Source organism: Amblyomma americanum, chromosome 10 (assembly GCF_052857255.1).
Source record: "Amblyomma americanum isolate KBUSLIRL-KWMA chromosome 10, ASM5285725v1, whole genome shotgun sequence".
Lineage (NCBI taxonomy): Eukaryota > Metazoa > Arthropoda > Arachnida > Ixodida > Ixodidae > Amblyomma > Amblyomma americanum.
In genome coordinates, this window is record NC_135506.1 from 140,018,324 (window position 1) to 140,032,414 (window position 14,091).

Here is a 14,091-nt window from a genome sequence, read left to right on the forward strand (position 1 = left end):
AGCTCATGGAAAAGTTTTTACTCATACCTGGATTCCTTTTACGGGCAAAAAGATTTTGCCAACCGCCTAAAGTAGTTTTTCTTAAAGAGGCCATCCGCCATCCGCGTGTCACACCCCGTTAAACAGTTGGTGGCAGCGCTTGTCAGTCGTCGTGTGTGTCTCTTGTTGTGCTCGCGCTTCATTCCTGCTGTGGAATTCGGCGAAGCGGACGTGAGTGCAGGGCTGCCAGAGGGGATGACGACAATAGCGTCCCCACGTGTTCGAACAGGAATGCCGCAGCGACGATAGCGGCCCCATAGCAACGATAGTGTTCAACAGGAATGCCAGCGACGACCATAAGCGTATTCGTTCCGGTCCTCGCCACGACGAAGAGCGGTATCAGTGTGTTTCCCTTCAGTCACGCTGGATTTGAACAATTGCCCTAGTGCCGCACCTGCGACAGAGCCACCGCGTTCCGGTCACCAGTCAAGCTCTTTCGACACCTGCGGGGAGACAGCCTGCATTTCTGCGTCATGCAGGTGCCCTCCGGACGCACTTGCGCGGCCAAATGGAAGCCGCGTGGACGACAACGTGACCGGGTCCTTTTCCCTTTCCCTCGACCGAGCTGCAAAGAAACATCAGGACCGCCCTGCCGTGGGTGGTACCATCAGTGTCATCGTGTGATTGGACTTCATTCTTCGAACTGTATTCCCCAGCTATGGATCTGGGGAATACAAAGAGTATTTAAGGAGCTGCTGGTTTGATGCCAGAAAGAGCCCCCCTTCTTGAGAGGTATCAGAGACTCCCGACTCCTATGAAGCTCTCTTTACTGAGAAGCACTCAGTTGCCCGTACTTGTACATAATGTAAACAGTCCTTGTATAAAGTTTTCCAAGTTTTCTTCCTCCGATCGTCCTCGTCTCTTCTCCGGCCCAGTCACGCTACCTGAATCCCAACAACTGGTGGCAGCGGTGGGATGCTGCTACCTGAATTCCAACAACTGGTGGCAGCGGTGGGATGTCCACGTGAAGTTACCATCTCCAACGGACCTCGGCAGCTATGGGACTGACAGGCGTCAGCTATACCTTGGAAGGGTGAGTGCCCAATGTTTCCCGTTCATTTCGCCAGACCGTACTGGCACAGGCAGATGCTAGGTGCGGATTCCTGTTGTCTGAGAAATTCATTTAGGGAAACTGCTTTGTACACTTCATGCTAGGGCTTTTGTTTTAGTGGGCTTGCTAACGCATGGTGGAACTCACGATGGAGAAGTTAAAAGTGCAGGACCTGCTCGAAATTTGCCAGGAGCTGGGGATTTCGCTACGTTCTGCGAAAAGAAAAAAAGAAATTCTCGAGGTTATGCGGCAGGAGGAGGTGTCTACTGAGGAGGTCGACGAGGCTTTGGAAACGATTGTTGGACGCAAGAAAGAAAATGAAGAGCTTCGGTTGGCTCAAGAAAGACGGGAATTGTGCGAGCAGAAAGAAAAAGAAGAGCTTCGGTTGGCTCAAGAGAGACGGGATTTGTGCGAGCAGAAATTAAAAGAAGAGCTTCGGGTGGCTCAAGAGAGACGGGAGGTCCGTGAGGCAGAAGAAAATGCGAGAGAACATGCTTGCAAAATGAAGGAGCTCGAAATCGCGTCGAACGGAGGGAATATGGTCCGTCTTAGCCCTGTAGCTTCGGTAGAGGAGCAAGGGAGGCAGAGATTGCAGGATCTCGTCTCACCATACCGCGTGGGAGGCGATATTGCACTCTTTTTGGTAAATTTCGAATGTGCATGCGGGAAGGTGCACATCGACAAGAGCGTTTGGTCGGAGAGGTTAATCCCTCTCCTTCCGTGCGAGGCGGCCGAAGTGGTGGCTCGTCTCTCACAGGAAGATTGGAACGACAACGAGAAGGTAAGAGCGCACTGCTTAGAAAGTACCGGCTTTCTGCTGAAGCCTTTAGGCAGCGATTCAGGCAGGCAATGAAAGGCGGAGAGTCGCATACTGACTTCGCGCACCGGCTTAAAGTCAACTTAAACGAGTGGCTTAAGACCGCTGAGGTGCACGGAAGTCATGACAAGGTACTGGAGTGCATCGCACTAGAGCAGTACTATAGCGCGATTCCAGAAGATCTGAGGATATGGCTGCAAGGTAGGCTAACAGATATAGACCTAGACAAAGTGTCACAGCTCGCAGACGAGTATTACGTTCGCCGAAACCTCCAAAGCAAGGGAGGGTACGATAACAGGTTAGGAAAGGGAGAAACATATTTAAAGAGAATCCCCGACCGAAGGGTGCCACCAGCACACCGAGATCGCCGAACAGAGGAAGCGGGATCAAAAGGAAGAGGTAGCGAAAACAAGATGGAGTCACCCAAATCTGCCGATTCGCCGAAACAGCAGGCACCTCGAGCTCGCGCGTTTGAAGCGCGAAAGCCCATTGTCTGCTGTAATTGCAACAAGGAGGGTCACATCTCAGTGAACTGCAAACAGCAAAAGATGGCGTTCGCGTGCATGCGAGAGAAGGAGGAAAACCTTAAATTGCTGGAGCCATACATGCGGGACGTGGTTATAAATGGCAAGAAATTCAGGGCACTGCGGGATTCAGCGGCTACCGTGGATGTTGCTCACCCGTACTGTGTTTCCTCTACGGAACACCGGCGAATGCGCCTAAATTAAGTAGGTCGCGGAAGAACAGAGTGCATGTTTGCCTATAGCGAAGGTGACTCTAGAGGAGACTTTTGGCAGGCTAGACACAGAAGCGGCAGTTAGCGCAAACTTGCCGACACACTTGCCCTACCTGTTTTCGAACAAATCCGAGCAGCTGCTGAAAGAGAAAGGTTTCTTTCACCTCTGGCTTGGATTGCATGGCGCTAACACGTTCTCCAGCGCGAGAGCTCGCAAAGAAACTCGAATACGCTCCAATAAATGAGCAGGCATCGAACGATTCTCCCGACCAGCCGGGGGATTCTTTTAAGACAACTGATCCGTCTGAACCGCACGAGCATGAGCATGAAGTTGTTCCCGAACCAGCGGTAGCTCATGAAATCCAAGGAATTGCCGATTCCGTAGAGAGTGGGCCAACAGGAACCAACGCGAAGGGTTCTACATTAACACCTGCTTCGACTTGTTGGGAGGAGTTGACTAAGGTTGATAGGAAAGCACTCATTGCAGGGCAGAAAAGTGACCCATCGTTAAAAGCTCTAAGCAATAATGTCAGAGCAGCGCAGTCACTGTCTAAAGTGCACTACGACAAATCTGCACGGAAGCGCACCTTTCAATCTGGCGACCAGGTGATGTTGCTGCGCCCGTCAAAAAGGAACAAGCTTGAGTTGGAATGGGAAGGGCCAGCTAAGGTGGTGTCCAAGCTTTCGGACACAAACTATTATGTCAAATCAAAGAACAAAGACAATCGAATAATCCACAGTAATTTGATGAAGCCTTATGTGCAGCTTCGGGCCATGGTTAACATTTCGCTGAAGATGCCAGAGGAAGAGATCTCAGACATACCTTATGTCATACATGAGGACGAGCAGGCTGCGAATGAGCTGCTAAATTCAATCGACAGGGAGCCATGTTTGTCGGAAAATCAACAAGGAGACAAGACAAACGTCGTCCGCGACTTTGAGGCGGTGTTTTCAAACAAGCCAGGAAAAACAACCCTCGTCGAACACGACATTCAGCTGTCTAGCGATCAGCCGATCAGTTAACATACCTAGGAGTACGATTTCCTATTTCGGCCAGGATAAGTAAGAGCGAGTGGTGTAACGTACCTGGACTCTAGAAGGACTTTGGTGTAGGCCAGTTGGTATGACATCGTGAAGAGCAAAACCGCAAAACAGGACGGGACTGAGGCAGGCGACAACACAGGGTGGTACTGACAACTGAGCATTAATTGAAACACAGCAGAGCTTATAAGGATCAGTCGCGCGTGTAATCTGGAACGCAATCATAAATCATAAAAAGAAGATAAAGCATGTAGAAACAATTCAATGGCAACCATGACGAAAACATTCAGTGCGGCGAAAGGAATGAAACCGGGCAAGAATGATACAACTAACCTGCGCAAAACCAAGCAAAAAAACAACCTAGTGAAACGCTGACAAACAAGCTAACTCTTTCTAAAAAATAGACACGGAAGGCGTGCTGACACACTTATCTGGCTCCGATTCCAGGATGGCAACAGCCTCGACAATTTCCCTTTAAAACTGCCCCTTTCTTCTTCCTATGATCTCTGTACAATTAAGCTTAGGATAGCAGCCCTTACAACGGCGACAATGAACGGGCAGGGCAGGTCCTCCGGGCCTACTTAAGGAGCGCGCATGCTCTTGCAGACGAATGTTTATACATCTGCCAGTTTGGCCGATATAAAATCGACCACAGCTGAGGGGAATCTTATAAACCACCCCCACCGCGCATGAGACGTACTTCTTCGAATGCCTCATGCCGCAAACTACATGCGTTGAAGTCTGCTTCCTCACGAAATTAAAAAATTTTGAGAGCTTGCAGGGCGCAGACATGACCACGTCAACGCCATATCTGCCTGAGATCTTCTTAAGATTGTGGAAAATACTGTGAAGATATGGTAAGACAACACACTTATTTCGACTAGGTGGCTCATGGGAAAAGTTGTCTTCTTTTGCCGTCTGGCGAAGCTTTTTGAGCAGCGATTCGGCCACAGACCTTAAAAGGGAGCTTGGAAAACCCGCCTTTTCGAGTCGCTCAAGTTGAAGAAAAAAACTGAGCTGCACATTGTGATGGTATGATTTCAAAAGCGCAGACCTAAAAGAAGAAGAAGCCAAGGCCCGTTTAACGAGCTTTGAATGGGATGAGTCGAACGGCAATAAAGCTTTCTTCGATCTCGGCTGAAAAGCCCAGCATTGAATTGGTTGCTATTGAATTGGTTGCCATTGAATTGTTTTTACATGCCTCATCTTCTTTTTATGATTTATGATTGCTTTCCATATTACACGCGCGACTTATCCTTATAAGCCCTGCTGTGTTTCAATAAATGCTCAGTTGTCAGTACCGCCCTGTGTTGTCGCCTGCCTCAGTCCCGCCCTGTTTTGCGGTTTTGCTCTTCACGCTGGACTCTAGATATTGGGGCGGGCAAAATTGAACGCCACGTCGGCCAAATCAAGTCGCCTATTCCCGTACTGCGTGCCCTCTAAGCACCAACCTGATTTCATTTAGCGAATTTTTTTCCTATCCAAGTGCGCCTCGAGCGGGAGCACACACCTTGGACAGGTGCCCTGTCAATACTACTCGTCGGGAGACACCATGTGTTCATTAAGGCCAAACATTTCATCTCTTCAAGTTTTAGTTGAAGTTTTTTGCTAAGTGCAGTTTTGGCCCTGAGTTTTGGTCTGGCGGGATAAATGGGTTCTGAGTGCACGTGCTTTTGTCAGGTGTGGTTTGGCGTCTGTGATCCCTTTTGGCTAGCATTGCAGAGAATTTCCCAACGCGGCCATCTGACGAGGGGAAGCGATGCCGAGCTTCGGCACTGAAGGTCATCAGAAGACTCCCAAAGAGCATCTGGTTCCTGGCACGCCCAATCAGCCAAGCTACGTGCGAGCAGTTCATCTTCCGTGCGTAATATCTGGCGGCGGGGGTGTTGTTGTGCTCGCGCGTCCTTCCTGCTGTGGAATTAGGCGAAGCGGGCGTGACTGCAGGGCTGCCAGAGGGGACGACGACAATAGCGTTCCCACGTGTTCGAACAGGAATGTCGGAAGCAGCGACGATAGCGTCCCCATAGCAACGATAGTGTTCAGCAGGAATGCCAGCGACGACCATAAGCGTATTCGTTCCGGTCCTCGCCACGACGAAGAGCGGTATCAGTGTGGTCCCCTTCAGTCACGCTGGATTTGAACAATTGCCCGAGCGCCGCACCTGCGACAGAGCCTCCGCGTTCCGGTCACCCTCCGGACGCACGTGCGCGGCCACCTGGAAGCCGCGTGGACGACAACGTGACCGGGTCCTGTTCCCTTTCCCTCAGCCGAGCTGCGAAGAAGCATCAGGACCGCCCTCTCGTAGGTAGTACCATCAGTGCTATCGTGTGATTGGACATCATTCTTCGAACTGTATTCCCCAGCTAGGGATCTGGGGAATACAAAGAGTAATTAAGGAGCTGCTGGTTTGATGCCAGAAAGAGCCCCCCCCCCCCCTTCTTGAGAGGTATCAGAGACTCCCGACACCTATGAAGCTCTCTTTACTGAGAAGTACTCTCAGTTGCTCGTACTTGTACATAATGTAAATAGTCTTTGTAAAAAGTTTTCCAAGTTTTCTTCCTCCGATTGTCTTCGTATCTTCTCCGGCCCAGTCACGCTACCTGAATCCCAACAACTGGTGGCAGTGGTGGGATGCTGCTACCTGAATTACAACACTCTTCTTCGTCCTTGTGTAAGTTTTGCTCCCACTTAATTTATAGGTTTACATATTGTTGGCATACAGTGCATCAGTAAAGCATCACGAAATGAAGCACTGGGAACCCTGAAATATCTATCACGAGGTAAAACTTTAGGTACACAAAATAAGAGCTTCCAGAAAGCCTAAGCTGGCTGTACCCTGAGCTGCGATTGGTTTCGCACACATTTATTCAGAATTTAGCAGATAGTCCTCGTGTTTGGCTCCTTCCGTACTGGTGCGTTCTGAGAAGAAAGGTGATTCAGTTGCCATGACCATTTTTATGTCTTCAATTAAATTTTTTAAACCTGATGGGCACATTTATCAATCCAAAGGAATGGTAAATAGTTTTACAAGAAAGACTGCATTTAAGACGAGGTGGATAACGTCGTATATGCAATTTCGCAGAATCACTTTTTTGAATCTGTGCAGAAATAAAACAAACTTTGCGGAACCCAAATATTCTTTTAGTATCTCCATGAGCAATTTTCTTTTGGAAGCAGTGCAACAGCGTTTTATGCTTCATAGTTTTTCAGCAAAAAAAAATCGCTAACTTTCCCGAAACCATATGTTCAAATTAGGGCAGTATTGATGACAATAATACGACTTGGACGGTTTATGGCGTTTCAAGTCCCAAAGCAACTCAAACGATGAGGGAGTGTGCTGGGTTCCAAAAATTAATCCACATTGGGTTCTTTAACGTGCACTAACACAGCATAGTACAGTACGCGGGCCACTACCATTTCGTGCCCATTGAAATGCGACAGCCGCAGCTGGGATCTAACCCGCGTGCCATGGGTCAGCAGCCGAGCAACATAACCACTGAGCCACTGCGGCGGCTTAGGAGAAGAAACTGGAAGAACTTGAGACTGAGCATGATTCACAGTATTCATCTGAACTTTTTACTCATCACCACCAGCCTGACTGCATTCATTGCAGGGCAAAGGCCTCTCCCAAAACTCTCCATGTAACCCTGCCCTGTGCCAGCTGCAGCCACAACACCTCGCAAACTTCATCTCATCCGCCCATTTAACTTTCAGTCGACCCGTCATATATTGCCTGCTCTTTGAATCCAGTCCGTTACCCCTAAAGACCATTGTTTATCCTTATTTCGCATTATATACGCTGCCCAAGCGTCTTTCTTCCCCTTGGTTTCGACTAAGACATCATTTACCGCCATTTCTTTTCTTAATAACACTGCCCTATTCGTGTACCTTAGTTTTCCGCCTATTATTTCTCTTTCGATAGCTAGCTGCGTTGCCTCCGTTTAAGTGGACCCCTTTTCGTTATCCTCCATATTTCTTCTCCATAGGTATGCATAGATACACCTACAGCGTTCTAGCAAAATCACGTACTATTCCTTTGTGCCTACACATTTGCCAATGACATATAAAAATTTCACTGGGAACAAAAAACTTGCATGGGACCTCGATTACCTTTCTTAACTGAAAACGCCCCGATTCTCTGCTGTGACAGTTTATGAAAGCAAGAGATTTCGGAGCCTGCTTATAGGATTTTGACTGCTGCTTATCCATGACCGCTCCGAAAACTGACCATGAGTCCTGATTGCGAAGAGAGTATTGCACTTTAGGAGGTGACTTAAAATTAAATGCTTTTTTAATAACCTTAAGGAGCGTTTTATATTGCCTTATTAATCGATAGCTGTATAATTTATCGGAAGATACGGCTTGGAATATTTGAAAAGGAGGCATTATGGTGCAACCCAGGAAACTACCGCAACTGCACGGTGAGCTTTTTTTTCTGATGAGCATTCTATTCATATCTAGCTTTCATGTAGGACTTCAAACTACTGAACTATTTGTAAAGAAAACAGGCAGTTATAAGTGTGAAGTGTAACTCTTATAGGTAGGACATGCAACCAGTTATACAATACCCGGAATAATTTGGCTAAATTAGAACGAATATGCTTCACGCGTGAGTGGCGTACCGAATGCTCGGTAATTATGACACGTAGCACCTTTGTCTCTAGCAGAAGTGTCATCTCGGCTGTACCGATGCAGCGGTCAAAGGTGCAGCTTACGTGTTGGTAAAAAGTAAAAAGGTAGGAAAAAGATGGCTTTCGACTTTTTAGTATTCACATATAGTGAGTGCTCTCGGCTCCAATGGTGTAACTTCTCAAGAGTGGCCTTGGCTGCAACGTATAGCCTATTAAGGCTCTGTTATCGTACGAAAATGCTCGTGCATTCTGCATAGATGATTATGGTAGCACTGTCTGTCATGCTTACATAATAATAATAATAATATTAATAATAATAATAATAATAATAATAATAATAATAATAATAATAATAATAATAATAATAATTTTATTTCTCCCTTCTATTTTACAAAGGCATTATAGTTGCAGAAAAAGCTGTCACAGGCAGCTTGACTGAGCCGCAACCCCGATATATTAAGCAGCAGCGAGGAGGAACCTAAAGGAAATCAATCATAACACACATGACTGCATCATGCTTCAACCTGGCGCTCCAACCAGTAGACGCCTTTTAAAAATAAAACGTTTGGTTTGATTTTATGACCGAGAAAAAAACTCAATTCAAGAAAACACAATTCTTTGCACGAAAATTAAGACCAACAAAATCCATTTACAGTTTTTACAACAGAAATTCTATTTCAACCGAAGCACCATTACACGTGCGTAGACCTTCAGGTAACGAATAACAACGCAAATAGCAAGGGCAATGGAAACAGAACAACAAAAGCGAGAAAACAAAGCATAGTTATATATATATATATATATATATATATATATATATATATATATATATATATATATATATGCAAATAATAGCCACGGTGGTAGTGGAAGAATGCGGTTAAACCCGTTTCAACGACTTGTAAAGGTGTGCTGGGCTGCGGATTGTGCCAGTCGAACTGGCGGCAAACAGGCGTCAGAACTGCTGTAGCTACCCCTTGGGCCTCTATCGGCTGGCCAACATGACACAGCCTTAATCGAAGAAATCAGCAACTTAGGCACTTGAGGAGCCACGCCGTTCTAGACCAAAACAGCTGCCGTATCGCCAACTTGACACGGCTAAAACGTAGACGAGAGCCACAGCGGATCGAAAAATAGTGGCCACGGTGCTAGTGGAACAAAGCAGGTCAAACCCATTTCCATACCTTGTAATGGTGTGCCGGGCTGCGGTTTGTGCCATTCCAAATGACATCACACAGGCGACAGAACTGCTGTAGCTAACCCTTCAACCGGCAGCGGCTGGCCAACTTGACACAATCTCACTCGAAAAAATCGGTTACTTAGGCACTTCAGGAGCCATATCATTCTCGACCAAAAGCGGTTGCCGTATCGCCGTCTTGACACGGCTAAAACCTAGAAGAGAGCCACAGCGGATCGACAAAATTGGCCACGGTGCTAGTGGAACAATGCAGGTCAAACGCGTTTCAATACCTTGTAATGGTGTTCTATGCTGCGGTTTGTGCCAGTCCAAGTGACATCACACAGGCGCCAGAACTGCTGCAGCTACCCCTTCAGCCGGCAGTGACTGGCCAACATGACGCAGCCATACTTGAAAAAATCAGTTACTTATTAACTTCAGGAGCCACGCCATTCTCGACCAAAAGCAGCTGCCGTATCGCCGACTTGACACGGCTAAAACCTAGAAGAGAGCCACAACGGACTGACAAATAGTGGCCACGGTGCTAGTGGAACAATGCAGGTCAAACCCATTTCAATACCTTGTAATGGTGTGCCGGGCTGCGGTTTGTGCCAGTCCAAATGACACCACACAGGCGCCAGAACTGCTGTAGCTACCCATTCAGCCGGCAGCGGCTGGCCAACTTGACACACATTCGAAAAATCAGTTACTTATTCACTCCAGGAGCCACGCCATTCACGACCAAAAGCGGCTGCCGTATCGCCGACTTGACAAGGCTAAAACCTAGAAGAGAGCCACAACGGACTGACAAATAGTGGCCACGGTGCTAGTGGAACAATGCAGGTCAAACCCATTTTAATACCTTGTAATGGTGTGCCGGGCTGCGGTTTGCGCCAGTCCAAATGACATCACACAGGCGCCAGAAGTGCTGTAGCTAACCCTTCAACCGGCAGTGTGTGGCCAACATGACACAATCTCACTCGAAAAAATCGGTTACTTAGGCACTTCAGGAGCCACACCATTGTCAACCAAAACGGCTGGCGCATCGCCGACTTGACACAGCTAAAACGTAGAAGAGAGTAACAGCGTATCGACAAATAGTGGCCACGGTGGTAGCCCAACAATGCAGGACAAACCCGTTTCAATACCTTGTAATGGTGTGCTGGCTTGCGGTTTGTGCCAGTCCAACTGACGTCAAACAGGCGTCAGAACTGCTGTAGCTACCGCTTGGGCCACTAGCGGCTGGCCAACATGGAGCAGCCTTACTCGAAAAAAATCAGCAACTTAGGCACTTGAGGAGCCATGCCGTTCTCGACCAAAACAGCTGCCGTATCGCCGACTTGACACGGCTAAAACGTGGAAGAGAGCCACAGCGGATCGTAAAATAGTGGGCATGGTGGTAGTGGAAGAATGCAGTTAAACCCGTTTCAAAACCTTGTAATGGTGTGCCGGACTGCGGTTTGTGCCAGTCCAAATGACATCACACAGGCGCCAGAACTGCTGTAGCAAACCCTTCAACCGGCAGCGGCTGGCCAACATGACACAATCTCACTCGAAAAAATCGGTTACTTTGGCTATTCAGGAGCCCCACCATTATCAACCAAAACGGCTGGCTTATCGCCGACTTGACACAGCTAAAATGTAGAAGAGGGTAACAGCGTATCGACAAATTGTGGCCACGGTGTTAGTCGAACGATGCAGGACAAACCCGTTTCAATACCTTGTAATGGTGTTCTGGTTTGCGGTTTGTGCCAGTCCAACTGACGTTAAACAGGCGCCAGAACTGCTGTAGCTACACCTTCAGCCGGCAGTGGCTGGCCGACATGACACAGCCTTACTCGAAAAAATCAGTTACCTAGGCACTTCAGGAGCCACGCCGTTCTCGACAGAAACGTCTGGGGTATCGCCAACTTGACACGGCTAAAACGTAGAAGAGAGCCACAGCGGATCTGCAAATAATGGCCACGGTGGTAGTGGAAGAATGCAGTTAAACCCGTTTCAACAACTTGTAATGGTGTGCTGGGCTGCGGTTTGTGCCAGTTGAACTGGCGGCAAACAGGCGTCAGAACTGCTGTAGCTACCCCTTGGGCCACTAGCGGCTGGCCAACATGACACAGCCTTACTCGAAGAAATCAGTAACATAGGCACTTCAGGAGCCACGCCGTTCTGGACAGAAACGTCTGGGGAATCGCCAACTTGACACGGTTAAAACGTAGAAGAGAGCCACAGCGGATCGAAAAATACTGGCCGCGGTGGTAGTGGAACAAGGCAGGTCAAACCCGTTTCAACAAATTTTAATGGTGTGCTTGGATGCGGTTTGTGCCAGTCCAACTGGCGGCAAACAGGCGTCAAAACTGCTGTAGCTACCTCTTGGGCCACTAGCGGCTTGCCAACATGACACAGCCTTACTCGAATAAATCAGCAACTTCGGCTCTTCAGGAGCCACGCCGTTTTCGGCAGAAACGGCTGGCGTATCGCCAACTTGACACGGTTAAAACGTAGAAGAGAGCCACAGCGGATCGAGAAATACTGGCCACGGTGGTAGTGGAACAAGGCAGGTCAAACCCGTTTCAACAAATTTTAATGGTGTGCTTGGATGCGGTTTGTGCCAGTCCAACTGGCGGCAAACAGGCGTCAAAACTGCTGTAGCTACCTCTTGGGCCACTAGCGGCTTGCCAACATGACACAGCCTTACTCGAATAAATCAGCAACTTCGGCTCTTCAGGAGCCACGCCGTTTTCGGCAGAAACGGCTGGCGTATCGCCAACTTGACACGGTTAAAACGTAGAAGAGAGCCACAGCGGATCGAGAAATACTGGCCACGGTGGTAGTGGAACAAGGCAGGTCAAACCCGTTTCAACAAATTTTAATGGTGTGCTTGGATGCGGTTTGTGCCAGTCCAACTGGCGGCAAACAGGCGTCAAAACTGCTGTAGCTACCTCTTGGGCCACTAGCGGCTTGCCAACATGACACAGCCTTACTCGAATAAATCAGCAACTTCGGCTCTTCAGGAGCCACACCGTTTTCGGCAGAAACGGCTGGCGTATCGCCAACTTGACACGGTTAAAACGTAGAAGAGAGCCACAGCGGATCGAAAAATACTGGCCACGGTGGTAGTGGAACAAGGCAGGTCAAACCCGTTTCAACAAATTTTAATGGTGTGCTTGGATGCGGTTTGTGCCAGTCCAACTGGCGGCAAACAGGCGTCAAAACTGCTGTAGCTACCTCTTGGGCCACTAGCGGCTTGCCAACATGACACAGCCTTACTCGAATAAATCAGCAACTTCGGCTCTTCAGGAGCCACGCCGTTTTCGGCAGAAACGGCTGGCGTATCGCCAACTTGACACGGTTAAAACGTAGAAGAGAGCCACAGCGGATCGAGAAATACTGGCCACGGTGGTAGTGGAACAAGGCAGGTCAAACCCGTTTCAACAAATTTTAATGGTGTGCTGGGCTGCGGTTTGTGCCAGTCCAACTGGCGGCAAACAGGCGTCAAAACTGCTGTAGCTACCTCTTGGGCCACTAGCGGCTTGCCAACATGACACAGCCTTACTCGAATAAATCAGCAACTTCGGCTCTTCAGGAGCCACGCCGTTTTCGGCAGAAACGGCTGGCGTATCGCCAACTTGACACGGTTAAAACGTAGAAGAGAGCCACAGCGGATCGAAAAATACTGGCCACGGTGGTAGTGGAACAAGGCAGGTCAAACCCGTTTCAACAAATTTTAATGGTGTGCTTGGATGCGGTTTGTGCCAGTCCAACTGACGTCGAACAGGTGCCAGAACTGCTGTAGCTACACCTTCAGCCGGCAGCGGCTGGCCGACATGACACAGCCTTACTCGAAAAAATCAGTTACTTAGGCACTTCAGGAGCTACACCATTCTCGACTAAAACGGCTGGCGTATCGCCAACTTGACACGGCTAAAATGTAGAAGAGAGCCACAGCGGATCGAAAAATAGTGGCCACGGTGGAAGTGGAAGAATGCAGTCAAACCCGTTTCAATAGGACTTGTCGGGCTAGTTGGTTGATCATAATGCAAAAAAGACGAACTGCGCAACAAGACCACGGACGAAAGGGAGGCAGACACACACTAACGCAGACTTACAACTTTACTAAAGGAAGGAATACAAGGCAAATATATATAGCGATCCCCAACGCACTTCAAATCTGATCAATATGGCACGTGACAATCTGCCCAGGCGATAAACAGAACACACAAGAACCAACCGCTTACAAGATAATCTTATACCGGGCCGGCCCTTTCTATGAAAACAAAAGCAAAGGAACGCTTAGCGACAGTGCACACTTGAGAATTACGCGTTCTGCAAAGTAATGAAATTCATAACAAAAACCACACCACTGTAGCCATCTGACACCACTGAAGCTCGAACCGCTTACAAGCGCAGGTGCTGACACCAAAACCAAGAGACGAAGCACTCCCCCTTTTGAAAGCAAACAAAACGGGAAACAAAAACAACCACATCGGTCATCGTCAAAAACAAAAAAACGGTGAAAAAAAGGCACCAGGTCAAAAAGGGTAAAAAAAACCATGAATCGGCTCAAGAAGCTACGTCACAAAAACAGTGAAAATAGGCACC